The sequence below is a fragment of the Bos taurus genome, chromosome 14 (genome assembly GCF_002263795.3).
Source record: "Bos taurus isolate L1 Dominette 01449 registration number 42190680 breed Hereford chromosome 14, ARS-UCD2.0, whole genome shotgun sequence".
Taxonomy (NCBI): domain Eukaryota; kingdom Metazoa; phylum Chordata; class Mammalia; order Artiodactyla; family Bovidae; genus Bos; species Bos taurus.
The window spans coordinates 33,752,687-33,771,660 of NC_037341.1; the positions used below are offsets into that span (position 1 = coordinate 33,752,687).

General features: G+C 42.0%; 1 protein-coding gene across 2 annotated transcripts in view; it reads right to left on the bottom strand.

Moving 5' to 3' along the window:
- Window positions 1-18,245, bottom strand: part of SLCO5A1 (solute carrier organic anion transporter family member 5A1) — a 287,931-nt gene extending 269,686 nt beyond the window's left edge. For both annotated transcript variants that reach the window (XM_059874429.1, XM_059874428.1), the window contains exons 1-2: window positions 18,121-18,245; window positions 14,542-14,603 (exon numbers count right to left, since the gene is read on the bottom strand). The gene's annotated coding sequence lies outside the window, so the exon portion shown is untranslated. The remainder of the gene's footprint in view (window positions 1-14,541; window positions 14,604-18,120) is intronic.
- Window positions 18,246-18,974: the final 729 nt, after the last annotated feature.

Sequence of the window (18,974 nt, forward strand, 5' to 3'; positions counted from 1 at the left end):
TGTAAGAGACATGGGTTCGATCCCTCCGTCAGGAAGATACCCTGGAGGAGGGCGCAGCAACCCACTCCAGTGCTCTTGCCTGGAGAATCTCATGGACAGAGGAGCCTCGCGGACTACAACAGTCCATGGAGTTGCAAAGAGTTGGACATGACTGAAGTGACTTAGCACCCATACTGAGGAACATGATGTACAAGACCAAAAATCCTCTGCTGCCAACGAGCTCATATCTAACAAGAGAAATTAGATATGTCAGCAAAAGAAATGGAGATGAAAGTATGAACACATAGACCTGGGTACTGTATCTGACGGATGGACAGATGGCTGACAGCTGAGGATAACTGCTAGGTAGAGATACATATGAGACATCCGAAGGGTCTGACTCTCCTGCAGTAGAAAGGTGGTCAGGGAAGCTGAGTGTAGGTGAAAAGGACCATTCTGCCAGCCAGGCAAGGGCAGGAAGGCCTTCCAGGCAGCACCACAGTCGTGCTCTGGAACCAGCACACAGGCCTGGAGCTGCAGTGTCAGTAAATTGACTTATGCCTCAGTGTAGTCTGAAGAGGTAAGAAAGTTTTGATAAATCTGGTAGGATAAGGGTTATAAATTGGATTTTTTTTTAAGAGTGAAACCAAGAGACTCTGTGATAATCTAGAGGGGTGGGATGGGCTGGGAGGTGGGAGGGAGATTCAAGAGGGAAAGGACATATGTGTACCTGTGGCTGATTCATGTTAATGTATGGCAGAAACCAACACAATACTATAAAGCAATTATCCTTCAATTAAAAATAAAAATATTTTTTTTAAAAAAGAAGGAAAAAAAGGAGTAATAAAGCATCTGAAGAGATGTGGGAAAAAAAGAGTGAAGCCAAGAGAAAATAGAGACCTGGGAGGATTATGAGGGAAAGTGGAAGGGTGTTAGAGATTAGAGGTCCCCCTACTCTGAGCCCTCTCTGTCTCATCCCCTGTTCACTTACAGACTTTTTCTCCCAGCCCCCTCAGCTCCTGGAAGCAGCCAGCTTAATTAAATCTTATTAGTTTTGATCTAAAACCATGGTGATTATTGAATTCCCTAAAATTTCAGGGTTGCAAAAGTACTTCCTTTGCCTGTATGTGAATGTTCTGACTAGCATTGTTCCTGATAGCCAAAAACTTAACTCATGGTATATTTATACCATGGAATATTCTCCATCATAAAAAGGAACAAACCACTGATACTTGCAATAATATGGATGAACCTCAAAAACATTTACTCAGGAAATGAAATCAGATACCTATTGTATGATATATGTATCTACCTATTTTTATGGAATTTCTAAAAAAGGAAAATCTATAGAGAAAGAAAGCATATTAGTGATCATCTGTGTCTGAAAGTAAGAGTGGGGATCTATTGCAGATGAGTAAGTGGGGACTTTTGGGGTGATGGGAATATTCTAAAACTGAATTATAGGATTGGTTGCACAAATCTAAATTTATTAGAAATAATTTAACTATGCACTTACCACAGGTAAATTTTATAGTAGGTAATAAATTATACCTCATTTTTAAAATGTACTACCCACTTCCCTATTCTTTTAAGAAAATATATTGAGCATTATTAAACTCTTTTCTTCAGAGTCATTGCATAAATATATTGTTATCGGTATAGTGGAATGATTAGGTGCTAAACTGCGTGATCCCTAGCAAGTTACAAAATCTCCAAAGCCCTCAGATTCCTCATGTGTAAAATGAGAACAGGGACTTCCCTGGTGGTCCAGTGGCTAAGACTCCAAGTTCCCAGGGCAGGGGGCCTGAGTTCAGTCCCTGGTCAGGGTGCTAGATTCCACAGACCGCAGCTGAGACCTGGCACAGCCAAATAACTAATTTAAAAGAAAATGAGGAATCACTTCATATCAGTTTGAATGGCTATCACCAAAAGGCACACAAATAACAAATGCTGGCAAGGATGTAGAAAAAAGGGAACTGTGATACACTGTTGGTGGGAATATAAATTGGTGTGAATAGTATAGAGGTTTCTCAAAAAACTAAAAATAGAACTACCATATGATCCAGAAATTCCACTCCTGGGCACATATCTGAAAAAAATAAGAACACTAATTCCAAAAGAAACATGCACCCCATCGTTCACACCAGCATTATTTACAATTGCCAAGATATGGAAGCACCTAAGAGGCCATCAACAAATGAATGAATAAAGAAAATATGATATTTATATACAATGGTAACTGCTCAGCCATAAAAAAGAAAGAAATTTTGCCAGTTACAGCAACATGGATGGATTTGGAGGGCAGTATGCTAAGTGAAATAAGTCAGACAGAGAAAGATAACTACTGTATGGCATGACTTACATGTAGAATCTAAAAAACACAACAATATAACACAAAAGGAGCAGACTCACATATGCAGAGAACAAACTAGGGATTACCAGTGGGGAGGGAGGAGTATTACAGGGTTGGGGAAGTGGATGGTACCCACTATTGGGCATCAAGATAGGTTACAAGGATGCATTGTACAACACTGGGAATATAGCCAATCGTTTGTAATAACTACAAATGGACTGTAACCTTTAAAAATTGTCTAAAAATGTAAACATAAAAAGGTAAATTAACATTAAAAAGTTTAAAATAGTCACCATATAACTTTATTTTTGATTGATTATCAATTCAAAACAGACTTAAATTAGGTTGAATCTAAATGGGAACCATATCAATAAAACTTGGAAATTAGGAAAGCTCTCCACGAGGCAAGAGACCAGAATATAGAAGAAAGACTTGTATTTAGTGTTTACAACCCAGCCATTTTCTCCTACATAAGAGCTTTCAACATAGTGGACTCATGACTTCTTGGCTACACCAGCCCAACCAATTCAACTGCACAGAGAATTGTTTGGGGAGAAAACAAAATGGAGGCTACAGAGCTAATTATTGTTTATTCTTATACTATAAGACCAGCTCAAGTTTGGACCAGTGAGATACAAGAAGTTTGCTAAGAAAACTCCCACAGAAATTCAGCCAACCATTTAGTCAATAATATTGATTTGTGGTGCCATCTACATAATAGAGTGTTGTGGTTAAGAACGTGGGTTTGGGAAGCAGACAGAACAGGGTAAGATCCTGGCCCTGCCTTGTTCACTCTGCAGCCGTCATGAGCAAATGACTTCCCTTTGTTTCCTCACCTATAAAACGGGACAAATGCAGTGGCTACCTTGTGATGATATAGGTGTTGTGTGCAGTGCTTACAAACCGGCTCAGTGAGTGTCATGCTGAGCTAAGTACAATAGGTAAATAACAACAGTGAACAAGATAGACATGGCCCCAGCCTGGAAGAAACCTGTGCCCTCACAGATCCTACATGCCGAGTGGCAGGGCCAAGAAAACAGTAAAATAAAACACACACATGCACACAAAACACAAAATCCATGTGATTATAAAGAGGGCAGAGTTGGTGTCGACAGGCAGAGAAGGGAGAGATTTGTGGTGTAGAGGGAGGGTTTAGAGTTGTTGATGGTGAGGAGGTTAATGATAAAAATGGTGATAATTTTATTGTCCTCGTTGTTGTTTGAGATACGGAGACTAGAAAATGTTTTAAGTGAAGGAGGGAGAAGCCACTTATTCTGAGGAGGGATGAGTACACAGAGAAGTCTAACCCAAAACATGAGACTCACTCTGATAGAACAAAGGGCAAATATTCCCTTTTCCTTGAGGGCAGGAGGACTGATGAGAGCAGAGTGTAATTTAAGCACGGAACGGGCAAGAATGTGAAGGTCTTTTCTTCTTTTTTTCTTGCAGTTTTACATTCTATTTTACTTAATGTTACTTTTTGAGAATATTACAATTTTTTCATCATGATAATTTTGATGACTGAATGATATTCTGTAGCATGAATATATCATAATCTTTTAAAGATTGCAGTATAGTTGATTTACAATGTTCTTAGTTTCAAGTGTACAGAAAAGATTCAGTTATACATATATATATATTAATATATACATATCCTTTTTCATATTCTTTCCCATTATAGGGTATCTCAAGATACTGAGTAGAGTTCCCTGTGCTATACAGTAGGTCCTTGTTGTTGAACTATTTTATATATAGCAGTGAAAGTGAAAAAGTTAATTGATCAGTCATGTCTGACTCTTTGCGACCCCATGGACTGTAGCCCACCATGCAACTCTGTCCATGGAATTCTCCAGGTAAGAATACTGGAATGGGTTGCCATTCCCTCCTCCAGGAGAATCTTCCCCACCCAGGGATGGAACCTGGGTCTCCTGCACTGCAGACAGATTCTTTACCATCTGAGCCACCAGGGAAGCCCAATATATAGTAGCCTGTATATGTTAATCAAAAACTCCTAATTTATCACCCCCCCCAACTCCACCCCTCAAGGCACTCTCTTCTGATAGCTCTATTTTCTCTGTGAAATTGTAGATCAGGCAAAATTGCTAATGGCATTAGAAAGATCAGAAGGCTCTTCAGAAGCTTTCAGGTTTGAAATAATCCTTGTGATGAGTGGGAAAGCAAGCTCACCAGGACTGGGAAGAGGTGGCCAGGCAGAGCTGAAGGTTCACGCGAGGCTGGACACAGCAAACTCTGAGGAGTATTCAAGAACTCCCTCTCCAGCAGCCCAGGGAGAGGTTGTAGAAGGCAGAATCGGAAGGACCCAGTGTTTGGGTTTTTCCTGGTGAATGTGACAAAAGAACAAAGGGGAAAGGGATCTGGCAGCAGAGTGGTTAGAGTGTTTAGAGGAAATTCAAACCAGACCAGGGAAAAGCAAAAACAGAAGTAGAGAGATCGAGAGAAAGTGACTGGGGGAGGGTCTAGAGACTCTGGTATTTTACTTTCTGATTTCAGAGGGTAAAGTTCACAACCTATCAGCAAGAACTCTCTGAAATTGGATCAAGAGGGTGGTAGACCCCTGAGATAAAGAGTTATCTGAAATGGAAGGAATTTGCTCTTAAATCAGGACATATTAAATGTCAGGCATTAAGCTATGAACTGTACACATGGACATAGAACCTAAAAGGGATTATTACCCCTATTAAACAAAAATTGTGCTCAGGAAGGCTATTTGCCCATAAGCTACATAGTTTGTCAAAGATTCCCTTGGATTCAAACTCTGTTCTTACCCTCACCCCCAAATCTTAGCATTATTCCCAAACTGCTCCAGAAGTCATTTGTTAGAAATAATTCAACTCCTTCACATATTTTTGAAACTAGCTTTAAAAAATTATTTAAACATTCAAGCCCTAAAAATGGCTATGTGTAAAGAAAAGTAAATCTCCACCACTCTAAGTTTCTTAAATTATCCTTCTAGAAATTTCCCTGCACAGATAGGCATATGTGTGTTGTATATATATATATTTACATAAGATGTGCCAGATACAGTTCTTCACCCTCTTTTCCAAATGTAGCAATATTTCTTGGTAATATTTGCTATAGCACACCTTTTCCCTTTCAGACAAGCCTAATATTCCTGAAAAAGTGAGTGTTAGTTGCTCAGTCGTGGCTGAGTCTGCAATGCTGTGAACTGTAGTCAGCCAGGCTCCTCTGTCCATGGAATTCTTTAGGCAAGAATACTGGAGTGGGTAGCCATTCCCTTCTCCAGAGGATCTTCCTGACCCAGGGATCAAATCTGGGTCTCCCATATTGCAGGCAGATTCTTTTCACCGTCTGAGCCACCAGGGAAGCCCAATATTCCTGAGGAACCATAAATTATTTAACCCTACAACAGATTTTAGGTTACTTCTCATACTTTTCAATTACAAGTAAAATAGCAATGATTACCTCCTATAAATGCTTTTCTCCATCTGGAATTGAAATTGGGAGTAAGAATGCTAATTACCTCAACATTATTATTAATATTGCCATTATTTTTGAACTTGACAATGCCACATGGCATGTGGGATCTTAGTTCCCCAACCAGGGATAGAACCTGCACCCCTGAATTAGAAGCCTGGAGTCTTAACCACAGACTGCCAGGGAAGTACCTCTTCAACATTATTTAATGACTAAATAAATGATTTGAAATGACTGTGATTTCACAGTGATTTGAAATGGCCCCTTTTCTCCTATACTCTTCTAAATTCTGAATGAATTTTGCTCGATTTCTGTATGCCCTGTTCTCTTTGCTTGATGTATATATTCATGCATCATTACTAAATAAACTGTTACACTTTGTAGTTTTATAAAACATTTTGATACCTGTTATGTCTAGGACTCCCTCATTCCTTTTATTTTCAAAATTTCCCCAGGGAAATTCCATTTCATTGAATAGATGGACTAATTTAGAGATAGGTCTCATTCACACCTTAACAAGACAGTAAGAACTAGAGGGACTCAAGGAATCAGAGATTTGAGAGAGCGAGAGGGGTGGGGCACGGGAAAAAGAGGGACCATTCAGATGTTAATTAGCTCAATGAGCCCACACAGATGCTAGAGGTCCTGAAAGAAAGAGGAGAGGGAGGAGTTTCAAGAGAGAACGAGGAAGACAGGAAAGAAGAGGCTTTCACTCCCTGTCCCTGAGATCTGGCTTCTGTTCTCCCCGTTCCCCTGTCTGGGTCTTGACAAAGACACTGGAATTCTGGTTCCTAAACACAATGGACTCTCAGGGCCCTGGGCTAGTCCCCAACATGTACAATAGCAGTGCTTTCGCTGATACCCTCATTAAGTTGTAAGATCAGAACCAGTTTGAATGACTGCAAACCTCAGCTCCTTTTTGAGTTTAGTTCATCTCCCCAGGCCAAAAGATCCATCCAGTCTGCAGGTGGGTGATGTCTAGATCACACATGAGAATCTCTGCCTTGGCCTTCAAGCATCCTTCACTCCTTTGCATGTTCTCCCTTTTCCTAACATCCGCCCCACATTGTCTTTCTTCCTTTCCCATTTGAGTTTCAGAATGCTACAATGAAGTATTGGGGGGAAGGAGGTGTGTGGAGGACAGGCTGAGGGAGACCCAGAGGGAAGAAAAGATTCCCCGAGAATCACCAAGTTGCCATACTACATAATCTCCCTGAGTAAATAGCTCTCTACACTTTGTAAGGTCCATAGTACGCAAAGTCTGGAAGCAGAGGTCTCAGCACCTGATGGATAATCAACTACTGAATGGTTTGTTGCTTCTAAATCAAAATTGCGGTAGCCATTAATGACAGCCGTAAGTTACCCTAAGGAATTCATTTCTGCAGAACTTGGCAAAGACAAAGTTTGCTATAAATAAGTATAGTTTCATCGACATCTGGTCTAGGGCAAGTAAATTACCCAATGAGGTGATTTATACATTCATTCAACTTAACTCTCTGATAGGAAGCTGAGCAGCAGTGCTCTGGTCATTGGGTCTGATTTATGTCAAGAAAGTGTACAAAAGAAAATGGAGGTTCTCTATCTCACTCTTGCTCTCTCCTGATCTCCTGTTACTATATAACAGGCATCCTTTTCCTTTAATTACCTTCTTCATGGCTTGAGAGCTTTGATGACTTGATTAAGCCTTGCAGTGCAGTTCCAGTCCCTACCCAGCTGATTAATTAGCCCAAACCTTATTAACTTCCTAATTCTGATCAATAAGGCACTGATGCTAAACTGTGCAAGGGCAAACTAAGGAGGCAATTTTATTGCAAGACACAGAGTCCCTATTGGTTTTTTTAATCATCTTTTTTTTTGTTTGTTTAATCTTACTTTTTAATGCCAACCAGGTTGGAATATGGTAATTCAATAATAGTCCTATGCAGACTACCCACTTTCCAATCACAACCACTTTGCTTGCCGCACCAGCACTATTTGATGGCACAACTGGGGGGACTTTGCTTAAAAATGCAGGGTCTCTGTTATTGAGGATATTGGATAAGAGTTGCTTATGGCCAGAGAAAGAATATGATGACAACAATGAGGCAGTCATTTCTTCTCTGCAGGAAAATGACAAAATGTGTAGCAAATCTTCCAATATCCTACACCAACACTATTCAATAGAAATATTTTGAATTTTCTAGAAGGCATATTGAAAAAATTAAAAATTAACTAGTGAAATGAACTTCCCTCCCGACTTGTGCTACCGCCCCTGGTAACCACTATTCTATTGTTTCTTTGAGTTCAGCTTATTAAATTACACATATAAGTAAGATCATACAACATTTGTCTTTTTCTGTCTGATTATTTCACTTAACATAATGTGTCCTCAAGATCCATCCATGCTGTTACAAATGGCACAGTTTCCTTCTTATTATGGCCAAATGATATCCCATTGTATGTATGTGTATATGTTTGGTTGGTTGATTGGTTAGTTTAGTCCCTAAGTCGTGTCTGGCTCTTGCGACCCCATGGACTGTTGCCTGCCAGGCTCCTCTGTCTTTGGGATTCTCCAGGCAAGAATACTGGAGTGGGTTGCCATTTCCTTCTCCAGGGGATCTTACCAACCCAGAGATCGAGCACAGGTCTCCTGCATTGCAGGCAGATTCTTTACCAACTGAGTTACAAGGGAAGCCCATATGTGTATATATACCACATTTTTAAAACCCATTGGTTCATCGGTGGGAGATATAGGTCAAAGGGGGCAAGCTTCCAGTTATAAGATGAATAAATTCAGGGGTTCTAAAATGTACAGCATGATGACAAGGGAACTGATCCAGGGAACCCCACTTTGAGGACCACTGTGGAACTTGGACTGATTTCAACCCATCTCCTTCAGGATATAGCGATCTGTGCAGATGTGACATCCCCTGCCACCAAGACAGGCTTGTGACTTCGCATCAGTTCTATTTCCCTCAGTCACTTTTAGAGCCTGGTCTAGCTTCAGCCTTCCAATTGTCCCCCAAATCACATGAAATTCGGAAGTTTAAAGAAAAGACTAGGGACTTCCCTGGTAATCCAGTGGTAAAGAGTCCACCTTCCGATTTGATCCCTGGTCAGGGAAATAAGATCCCACATGCCACTGGGCAAGTAAGCCTGCATGCCACAACTGGAGAAGACTTTCAGCCACAATGAAGACCCAGCATAGCCGGAAAAGTTTTAAAAGGACCTAATAAAGAATAAAATAGATTTTACTTTGAAATCATTTCAGCTCTTTGCATGAGCTGATATGTTGAACTACTTAGCTTGTTGGTGGTCTGTCTCCACTTCGAAGGGCGGGGCGACAACCTACTGAAGCCTCTGAGAAAGGCTTCACTCACTCCCGTGCTCCAGTCCCTCCTCTACCATGTCAGGTGACTGCTCCCTCTTTCCCCCACACCCCTCCTCACCTTCCCCTCCCCCCACCCCCCACCCGCTCGCAGCAGTTTTCTCAGGGTTATTTAAGATGCTGTATCTCAGGGCTTGAAGTCCTAAAACTTCCCACTGCAAGAAACATAACTGTCAGGACTTGCCTCGTAGTTCAGTGGCTGAGACTCCACACTCCCAGTGCAGGGGGCCAAGGTTTCATCCCTGGTCAGGGAACTAAGATCCTACACCCAACAACTAAGTGTTCACATGGGTCAACTAAAGATCCTGCATGCTGCAATTAAGACTTGGTGAAATCAAATAAATATAAATATGTACAAAGACATAACTCTCAATTTTTAGGTTGTGACTATTTTTTAAGTTGACAGGCCCTTCCTTCCTATTCTGAAGATTGAAAAAAAAATGATATATTAAAAACATAATCTTTCTGGGATTTCCCTGGCAGTCCAGAGGTTAAGACTTCACCTTCCGATTCAGGGGATGTGGGTTCAAATCCTGGTCAGGGAGCTAAGATTCCATATACATTGTGGCCAAAAAAGCAAAACATGAAACAGAAGCACTATTGTAACAAATTCAATAAAGACTTTTAAAATGGTTCACATCAAAAAAAAAAAAAAAGCCATAATCTTTCCACTTTGAAAAAGCAACAGAAAAGCTCTTCATAAAATACCAGTGATGCTGAGATAGGTCATTAGGGTTTATCAACAGCTATGCATTGCTCCAGAGAAGGCGATGGCATCCCACTCCAGTACTCTTGCCTGGAAAATCCCACGGATGGAGGGGCCTGGTGGGCTGCAGTCCATAGGGTCGCTGGGAGTCGGACACGACTGAGCGATTTCACTTTATTTTTTCACTTTCATGCATTGGAGAAGGAAATGGCAACCCACTCCCAGTGTTCTTGCCTGGAGAATCCCAGGGATGGGGGAGCCTGGTGGGCTGCGGTCTATGGGGTCGCACAGAGTCGGACACGACTGGAGGGACTTAGCAGCAGCAGCAGCATGCATTGCTCTCTCCCAGGTGCAAAGCACTAAGCACAGCTGCTTCAGGTGAAGATGACCATCCTTAGAATAACTCAGAAATATGATCGGCCCAACTCCCACCCTCCTTCCAAATGTTCTCCCCACTTTGCAGCCTGATAGTCACCTCAGGACCTTTGTCAACAAGGCCAGAGATGCAATCAAAAGTGCCCCTCTGGAGTCATGCTTTAAAACTCTTCACTGGCCTTCACAGCTTACAAACCCTTGTCTAATTCTTTTTTTTCATTTAATTTATTTTTAAATGCTTATTTTTTATTTATTTGGTTGCACCCAGCTCTTTGTTGCAGTATGTGGGATCTAGTTCCCTGACCAGGGATCAAAGCCCAATCCCCTGCATTGGGAGCTCAGAGTCTTAGCCACTGGACCACTAGGGAAGACCCTCCCCTGCTTAATTCCTGTTTTTTATGTCTTTCCCATTCCCGACCATCTATTTTTGGAACTGCTTATACTTTTAGACTTGATCAAGGCAATCCCAAACTCTGTCATTAGCAAATGTGTGACCTTAGGCAGGTTTCAGAACTTCTCTCAGCACCTTGGTTGTTAACAGCTTTAAAATGAGAGTCAGCATCTTTCTTGGTGGCACCCAAGCAAATGGAGATGAACATTCCCAGAGGTGTTGAAAATTCTGCCTCCCATGGACCTGTCCCACAGCCAAGTCTTCGAACTGGAGTGTAACCACCCCTGCAGTACACAAAGACTTTTCAGACATCCTGTGACCTTGGATGTTCTTAAAGGAATTAAGTTCCACATCCTTTACTTCCATGGTTACGGAGCTTCCCAGTAGCCTGACAAAGGAAAATCCCACTCTTAACTCAATCCAAACTAAACTCTGATCATTGCTCCAGGACATAAAGCCTTCCTAGGGCTCCAGAAAGGGAGCCTTTTTAATGACTACTCCAGTCACCTATCTTGCATTTCCTTATATTCTCCTATCTAGTCACACCTCTATTAAAAGAGAAGCATAGCCTTAGGGCTTCCCTGATAGTTCAGATGGTAAAGAATCTGCCTGCAACACAGGAGACCCTGGTTTGATTCCTGGGTCAAGAAGATCCCTTGTAGAAGGGATAGGCTACCCACTCCAGTATTCTTCCCTGCAGAATTCTATGCACAGAGGAGCCTGGCAGGCTGCAGTCCATGGGATCACAGAGTCAGTGAGCGGCTTTCATTTCACTTCATAGCCTTAGAAATATGGTGTTTTGGTTTGCTTTGGGTAAATTTTATTTTAAATCTGCTGCTGCTGCTGCTAAGTCGCTTCAGTCGTATGTATCCAACTCCATGCGACCCCATAGACGGCAGCCCACCAGGCTCCCTCGTCCCTGGGATTCTCCAGGCAAGAACACTGGAGTGGGTTGCCATTTTCTTCTCCAATGCATGAAAGTGAAAAGTGAAAGTGAAGTCGTTCAGTCATGTCCAACTCTTAGCGACCCCATGGACTGCAGCCTACCAGGCTCCTCCGTCCATGGGATTTTCCAGGCAAGAGTACTGGAGTGGGTTGCCATTGCCTTCTCTGGATTTTAAATCTAGGTAGACTAAACGGTGGGATAAAGACAACTTTTGTTTGACTTTGCTTCTTCCAGATCATTTGTCACAGAATGCTTCACTCCTGATAGACAGTCCAAGAGAGTAAGGAAAGGAAGCATTAAAAGGGATGTTAAATGCTAAAAAAGACCTCTGATCATTTAAATACAAGCAATTCTTAGATAGTGCATGTGTGCTCAGTTGCCCAGTCATGTCCAACTCTTTGTGACCCCATGGACTGTAGCCTGCCAGGCTTCTCTGTCCATGGAATTTTCTAGGCATGAATACTGGAGTAGGTTTCCTTCTCCAGGAGATCTTCCCCACCCAGGCGTCCAACCGGCATCTCTTGTAACTCAGACAGATTCTTTCCGCTGAGCTACCAGGGAAGCCCTCTTAGATACTGTGCAGAAGTTAAAAATAATGTTAGTTCTCTAGAAACTGACAAGTACATCCAGACTTATGGTAAAAATGAAAAACCTAACTGCTACACAGTTACGTGCAGCATGATCCAATAAGTTTTTTAATGACTCTACAAAATAAAAGCATATGTTGCCAATAGGGTCTCTATATGTATGTAAATGCATTGACAAATTTCTTGAGAAGTGAGAAGGACAAAGGAGACTATTGCTTTACCTGTATTGAGTAATTCTCAGTGAGAATGTATGCAAGAATTATTTGTGTAAATAAAGCAATATTTAGAACAGAAAAATAAATACAAGCAATTCTTTTTCAGTTATTCTCCATATTCAATCCTGGACTCAACACTGTGGGAACACATTTAGATATCAGATTTAAAATGTGAACACCCTAGAGAAGGAAATGGCAACCCACTCCTGTTTTCTTGCCTGAAAAATTCCTTGGACAGAGGTACCTGGTAGGTTGCAGTCCATGGGGTCGCAGAGTCGGACACAGCTGAAGTGACTGAGCAAAGCACTTCAAGAAACATATATTGGGCTTGGTCAATGGGGATATGAAATACTAGGGATATAAAACAAAATGCTGTCATACCTCAGGAAAAAAAGATGGGAACAGAATACCCATGGTTTTCCAAGATTAATTTGTGGAAAGTGTTAGTCTCTTAGTCCTCAGTCATATCTGACTCTTTGTGACCCTGTGGACTACAGCCTGCCAGGCTCCTTTGTCCATGGGATTCTGCAGGCAAGAATACTGGAGTGTGTTGTCATGCCTTCCTCCAGGGAATCTTCCCAACTCAGGGATCGAACCCAAGACTCCTGCATCTCCTGCACTGCAGGTAAATTCTTTACCCACTGAGTCGCCTGGGATTTCAAAACAGCAAAACTCCATAAATTGGGTAATAAGCTTGGCAGAGCTGTGAGGGAAAGGGTACCCTCTTACATTGCCGAGGGGAGTGTAAACTGGAACAGCCCTCTTTGGACCACAATTTGGCAATATCTGTCAGTGTTACACATATTTAACCACATCTGGCATGAATCCAGCTGTCCTTGCACACAAGTGAATGGAGGATGGGCAAGACCATTCACTTGTCTTTTGCTGCCTTAATATGTTAGCAAACACCGGAAAAAAACAGTCCATCGGTTGGAGATAAATGAAATAAACTATGGCATATCCACACAATGGAGTACTATGCAGTTCCAAAAAAGAATGAGAAACCTCTGTGTTCTGATTGGAAAAGGTTTTGAAGACATGTTGATAAATAAGAAAAGCTCACATAGAAGAAAATGCAGAGGAAATAAGACATACATCTGTATTTGTAAAAAGAAACTCTGGAAAGACATCTCAGAAGCTGGTAAAAATGGTTGCTCATGAGAAGTGAAAAGATACTTCACCATATATATTTACCGTATATGTACTTTGCTTTAAGTTATGTGAATGTCTTACCTAGTCAAAAAATTAAAAAATTAAAAGGACTCTGCAGTGGGATGCCTGTGTGGAGACACAGCTCTAACTTGGGCAGATTACTCTTCTCTCTGTGTTTCAGTTTCCTCATCTGTACAAGGGATTGACATGATAACAAAAGCCACCATAAAGTATTTAGAACAGGGCCTGGCACATCAAATTTTTTGAAGGCAAAATTTTCATCAGGGTGTTTCAAGTTTTAAAAATAAAATATAATCCGATTTTCAGAAAGGACTTGATATCCATCATACAATGAGTGAAAAAAAGTACTACTGTATTTGAACTAGTAGTGTTCTACGTATTTAGAAAATACTGAATTCACACTAAAAGCCTGTCTGATAGGAATTATTATCTCAGAAGTTTGTTGCCCCAAAGCATACAATTAATTATATCTGTTTCTAACATCCATGCTCTTAATTACTACACCACTTGCCTGTCAGAAAAGAAGAGGTAGGTTCTTCAATTTGTAAAAGCAAGTAAAATTTCAAATACAACAGCTTAAACATCTCCAAGCCTAATTACCATATTGGGCAGCACTGTAAGGCTAATACTCTGCTTACAAAGCAATTATGACTGAATGGGGGTGGGGTGGGCTGGGAAGTAGAAAATGTGGGCTTCGCTTTTCACATAGTGAGTACTGTCTTTAAAAACAGCAGAGCAACTGTCAATAGCAAGGAAAAAACTGACATGGAAAATAACAGAAAAACTATTAAATAGCTTAAAGAGAATCTCAGCCAGAAAAATACTCTCAAACTCCAAATGAACTCCTAGTAGCAAATGTAAAATGAAAATGTTTTACTGTTCCTGCTTTGATAATCAGGTACCCTCAAGTGGAAGATAGAAAATTCCAGTTCTTCTGTTTTAAAATTTGCAGCTACAAGAACTCACAAGAATGGTATTAACAGTTTCACTTACAGGGTGCTTTTAGCGAAAAGGCATTGTCCTCTTTTCTTCGACTACTCTGCATGAAGTGTAACCTGAAATTAAAGATTTCACAATGAGAGCTTCCTGAAGCCTGAGCTCTTGCTTAGATTATGTTCATGTTCCTCTTGATTGCTCTACGTGGCCTAGTCAAATAAACCAAAAAAACCTCATGTGACAATATCTGAAATTAAGGCAGTGATTTTTTTATCCGAAGGATATGCAGCCCTCATCTTATCCAGTTGCTCGGGCTTTCACCACATTTGGTCTGGCACAGAAATTAACTTCATTTTACAGCTCATCACACTCAGTATATGCTCCAACAAATGGATTCCTGTGTCCAGAGACCAGTAAAATCCCTGTCTCCCTTGGGGATTCTGCTATAGCACTTGTTCGAGGACATTAATGGATGTCCTAACCAGTCCATGGTTTCTAAAGCAATGACAACTCAAGGTTATACTCTCAAAATGAGACATGTTCAATATAATGGCTACAAAACAATTGTATGTGAGTAGCACACACAAGACATTCTTGGTGATGTCAATCATACATATTGCTTCTTTTTCCAATATGAAATTTAATGGGAATTCTTATTTTAAGAGGCATTTTAAAAATCAACAAATCAATCTCTTGTAAGAAGCCTTTTGCATAAGAACCCAGTGTTTGCTCAGAGGCATTGCAGGGAAACCTAACTAGAAATGTGTACCAGGTAATTGATGAAAAAATGGCCAAGATGATAAACTCTCTCAAAACTTATGTCCCAAGCTCCCCAAAAGGTTCCTTTATGATCTCCATCAAATTACTTCAAATGGAAGTTCAGCAACTCTGTCTTTTAGGCAAAATATTTTTAATAACCTGGAGTTTATTGTTCCATAAACTAAATTGCTCAGTAAGACAGAAGAATGGATGTATTTCAGTACAGGAGTTGTGATTTTAAAATGGAAAATGTTTAGAATAAAGGGACACTCCCCAAGACAAATGGGAAAGAAAAATACAACTTGTTATTTGAGAGAGTGAGCCAAAAAGTCTGCACGGCAAATCATAGAACATATTATAAAACCAAAACACCACACTCGTCTCATGGAAAGGCAGGCCAGTGGATTAAGGTAATGCTGAGTATGAAAGATACACTAACAGAAATAGACCAAAAGTAAAAGGAAATGTTCATTTGACTGAACTGGAAGGAAGTAGATGATTTTACCCTATTTATAGCTTGAGCTAATAGGTATGAATAGAATTTTTTTACCCAGTTTATGGACACACTTCTAATCAACTTAATTATTATTGTCTAGCTTTCATTCAATGTCCATATTGTATATTATAAAACCATAAAAGGGCACCCGAGTGTGGATTTTTCATGTACGATTTTCAATTACTACAATCAAACCAGCATGGGATTCAAAATTAAAAATAGTTACAAATATAGGACTGCCCTGGTGGTCCAGTGGCTAAGACTCGGTGCTTCCAACTCAGGAGGCATGGGTTCAATTCCTGGTCAGGGAACTGGGTCCCACATGCCGCAACTAAGACCTGACACAACCAAATAAATTAAGAAAAAAAGCAACAAACATGTAAAAGTGAGCTTATCAAAACACCATTGCTCAGTCCAGTTGAACTGTCTTAGATTTCTGGGTGCCCAAGCTCTCTCATCCTCTGGAGAAACAACAGCAGCCACCAGTACATTGTCCTGCATCTCAGACCCCCTCACTACCCCCTTCCTTGGTAGATGGAGGGTCCTAGTAAAATTCAGAACAGGGTTATCTGAACAGAAAGGGACAAAAATTATACACACACGCACGCACTCACACACACACAATTTGGGAAATACAGAAATGGTAAAAATTATTATCAGACTCACTGTTTTCTCCATCACTCATTAAGAGTGTAATAAAAGACAAAAAAAAAAAAAGGAAAGGAGAGAGTGGAAAAAAGTAGATCTATCAGGTAAATGTTAATAAAAAGAAAGCAGATATAACAAATATTATCAGACAAATTAGGACAATCAAGGCTTAAAGTACTAAAAGGGCCAAGAGGAATATTCTATATTCATAAAAGGTATGATCCACCAAGAATAAATAACAGCCAGGCAACTTTACACACCTAGTAACATATATTTAAAATAAGTAAAGTAAAACCTGATAGCAAGACAAAGTTATTGACAAACCCACAGATCAAATGCATACAAAAAATGCGCATGCAGATGATTAAGTAACACAATCCAATTCACAGACTTGAATTCATAAAGAAGCATTTTTTTACCCAACAAAAAATTACACATCTTTTTCAGATACTCATGGTATATTTTGAAACTATTAGCCATGTATTAATTAGGCAGGTAAAAATTTCAATGCATTCCTCAAATTAGAAGTTTATATAGACCACAGTCATTGACTATAATGTACTGAAATTTGAAATTAGAAGTTAACCAAAAACAGCACCCCTTCCAGAAAACTTTTTAGTATGTCTTGGGAGGTCTGAGATTTTTGGGAAGTTTTCCTCTGCCCCACACCTTGTCTCCTCCCAGGTTTTGTTTGTTTGTTTGTTTTTTAGTATTTTCTTATTTTGAACTCTGGCACACTGAAGGCTTTGTCCATGTCAGTGATCTTTGTTCAGGGCGCTGGATAACTTCCTGTGCTGAGCAGTCACTGCTGCCAAAGCCCCCATTTCTGTGGGACACGGAACTAGGAGGCACGTGGGATGAGACAATTCCTGAGCTGAGAGGGGGGTCAAAAACTGTGTGCACACCCACGTGTCCAGGAGCCAGTGGCTGAAACGAGTCGCAGCGACCTCACCTTAAGAGGCGAATGCTACGGACCACACAGCCCAGTGGAGCCAGAACCAGCCGGGAGATTCCAGCACCCACGGAGGTGGACAGAGATGCCATCAGATCGCGGCCGGAGGTCCCCGTAAGATGCTGGAAACTCGGGCCTCGAACAGAATGGAACCCGAGCCTTACACATGGCCCGGCCCACAACGCCCTTTTGACGATGCCCTGGCCTGGAGCCCCAAACACCCCAGGAGGACCCTCTCCTGTCCAGACTTTTCCTAGGGTCGGCCCTGCACGGGGATGAGCGTGGGGTCCCTGCGGTGCTCACATTTCTTATTGTTCTGCCTTTCCTGAAATACATCATTCGATCAATCATAGCGTAAGGAACGTTCCTTTTAGATCTGCTTGGAATTGTCCTACTTATCTTACTCGAATTGTACACTATGATTAAAAAAGAAAAAAAGAAACCGGTCGCCCCATCTCAGTGTGCAGGTAGAGAGTCCCGAGTTAAACCTTTCCTCAAAGGGAGGGTCTCTAGCTGCCGCCTGGGTGGCTCCCCAAAGTTAGGAGAGAGCCAGCCCAGCCTCGAGGGTTAGGGCGGTGAGGCGAGTTGGGGGCCGGCCGGGGTGCAGCCTGGATGCGGGTGTAGGAGCTCGGATGCCCCGGGCTGCGCGTGGAGCAGGGAGAGGACCCGCGCCCCGCCCTCGCCTCCCGGGTTCTCACTGCAGGATGCGCGCTGACCTCAGCCTCGCTTGCTCACCCGCCCCCTCTCTGGCCCCAGGCGGGCGGCTGGGCTTCCCACTCACCGGGGCTTGGGGGCTCCGGCAGCCGCGGGTGGAGGGGAGGGGGAAGGAAGTCCGGTGTGGGGCTGGGGAGGGAGAGGAGAAAGGAAGAAGGGGGAGACTGAGGCTCCCCATGACCAGAGGCTCAGTTGAGGGCCACCTGTCGTCAAGGCCATTGTCACGACCCCACGCCGCCCCCCGCCACGCCCAAGCAGGGGATGGGGAGGGGCCGGTCACCTGGGACGGGCATCCGTCCGTAAATTGGGTCTGGAGCCCCGCCTGTCCCTGTTGCCTTCCAGAACTCCCAGCCTCACTCTAGGTTGCCTGGTCTCTTGGCCGCGTCCGTCCTCCCTGATAGGGAGACCTCTGGTAGTCCAGGTGAAACCAGGGCCACGCTTTACCCAGGAGGGCTCGGAATAATAATTACTGGTGGAGGAGACGCGGGAAGGGAGGGGCAGCTAGAGAAAAAAAATTAGGAAAGTATTAACAATAGCTGCTGTTGCACTCTCCATGGCTGCAGCACACTTGTGCCCACCTGAACCTTACCATTTTCTTGCCTGTGTTTGGTCCAGTTGTTCCCGTCTAGAAACTGGTTCGAATGTAAAACAATCCGGCATGTAGGCAAATACCTACACGGATGCTCAGCGCAGCTATTTTTAATATTGAGAAATTAGAAGCTACTTAAACGATCAACATTGATTCTAAATCATGGCTCATCCTTTCAGTGGGATTTAATGTGCCCGTTTAAAGTCATTTTTACGGACGGATACTTTTGGTAAACAGTGTTCATTATACTGTAAGTGGAGAAGGGGCAGTTTACACAGCAGTTTCTGTTGAATAACGACGTACAGACGTAACCTGGATGGACGGAGACGGGA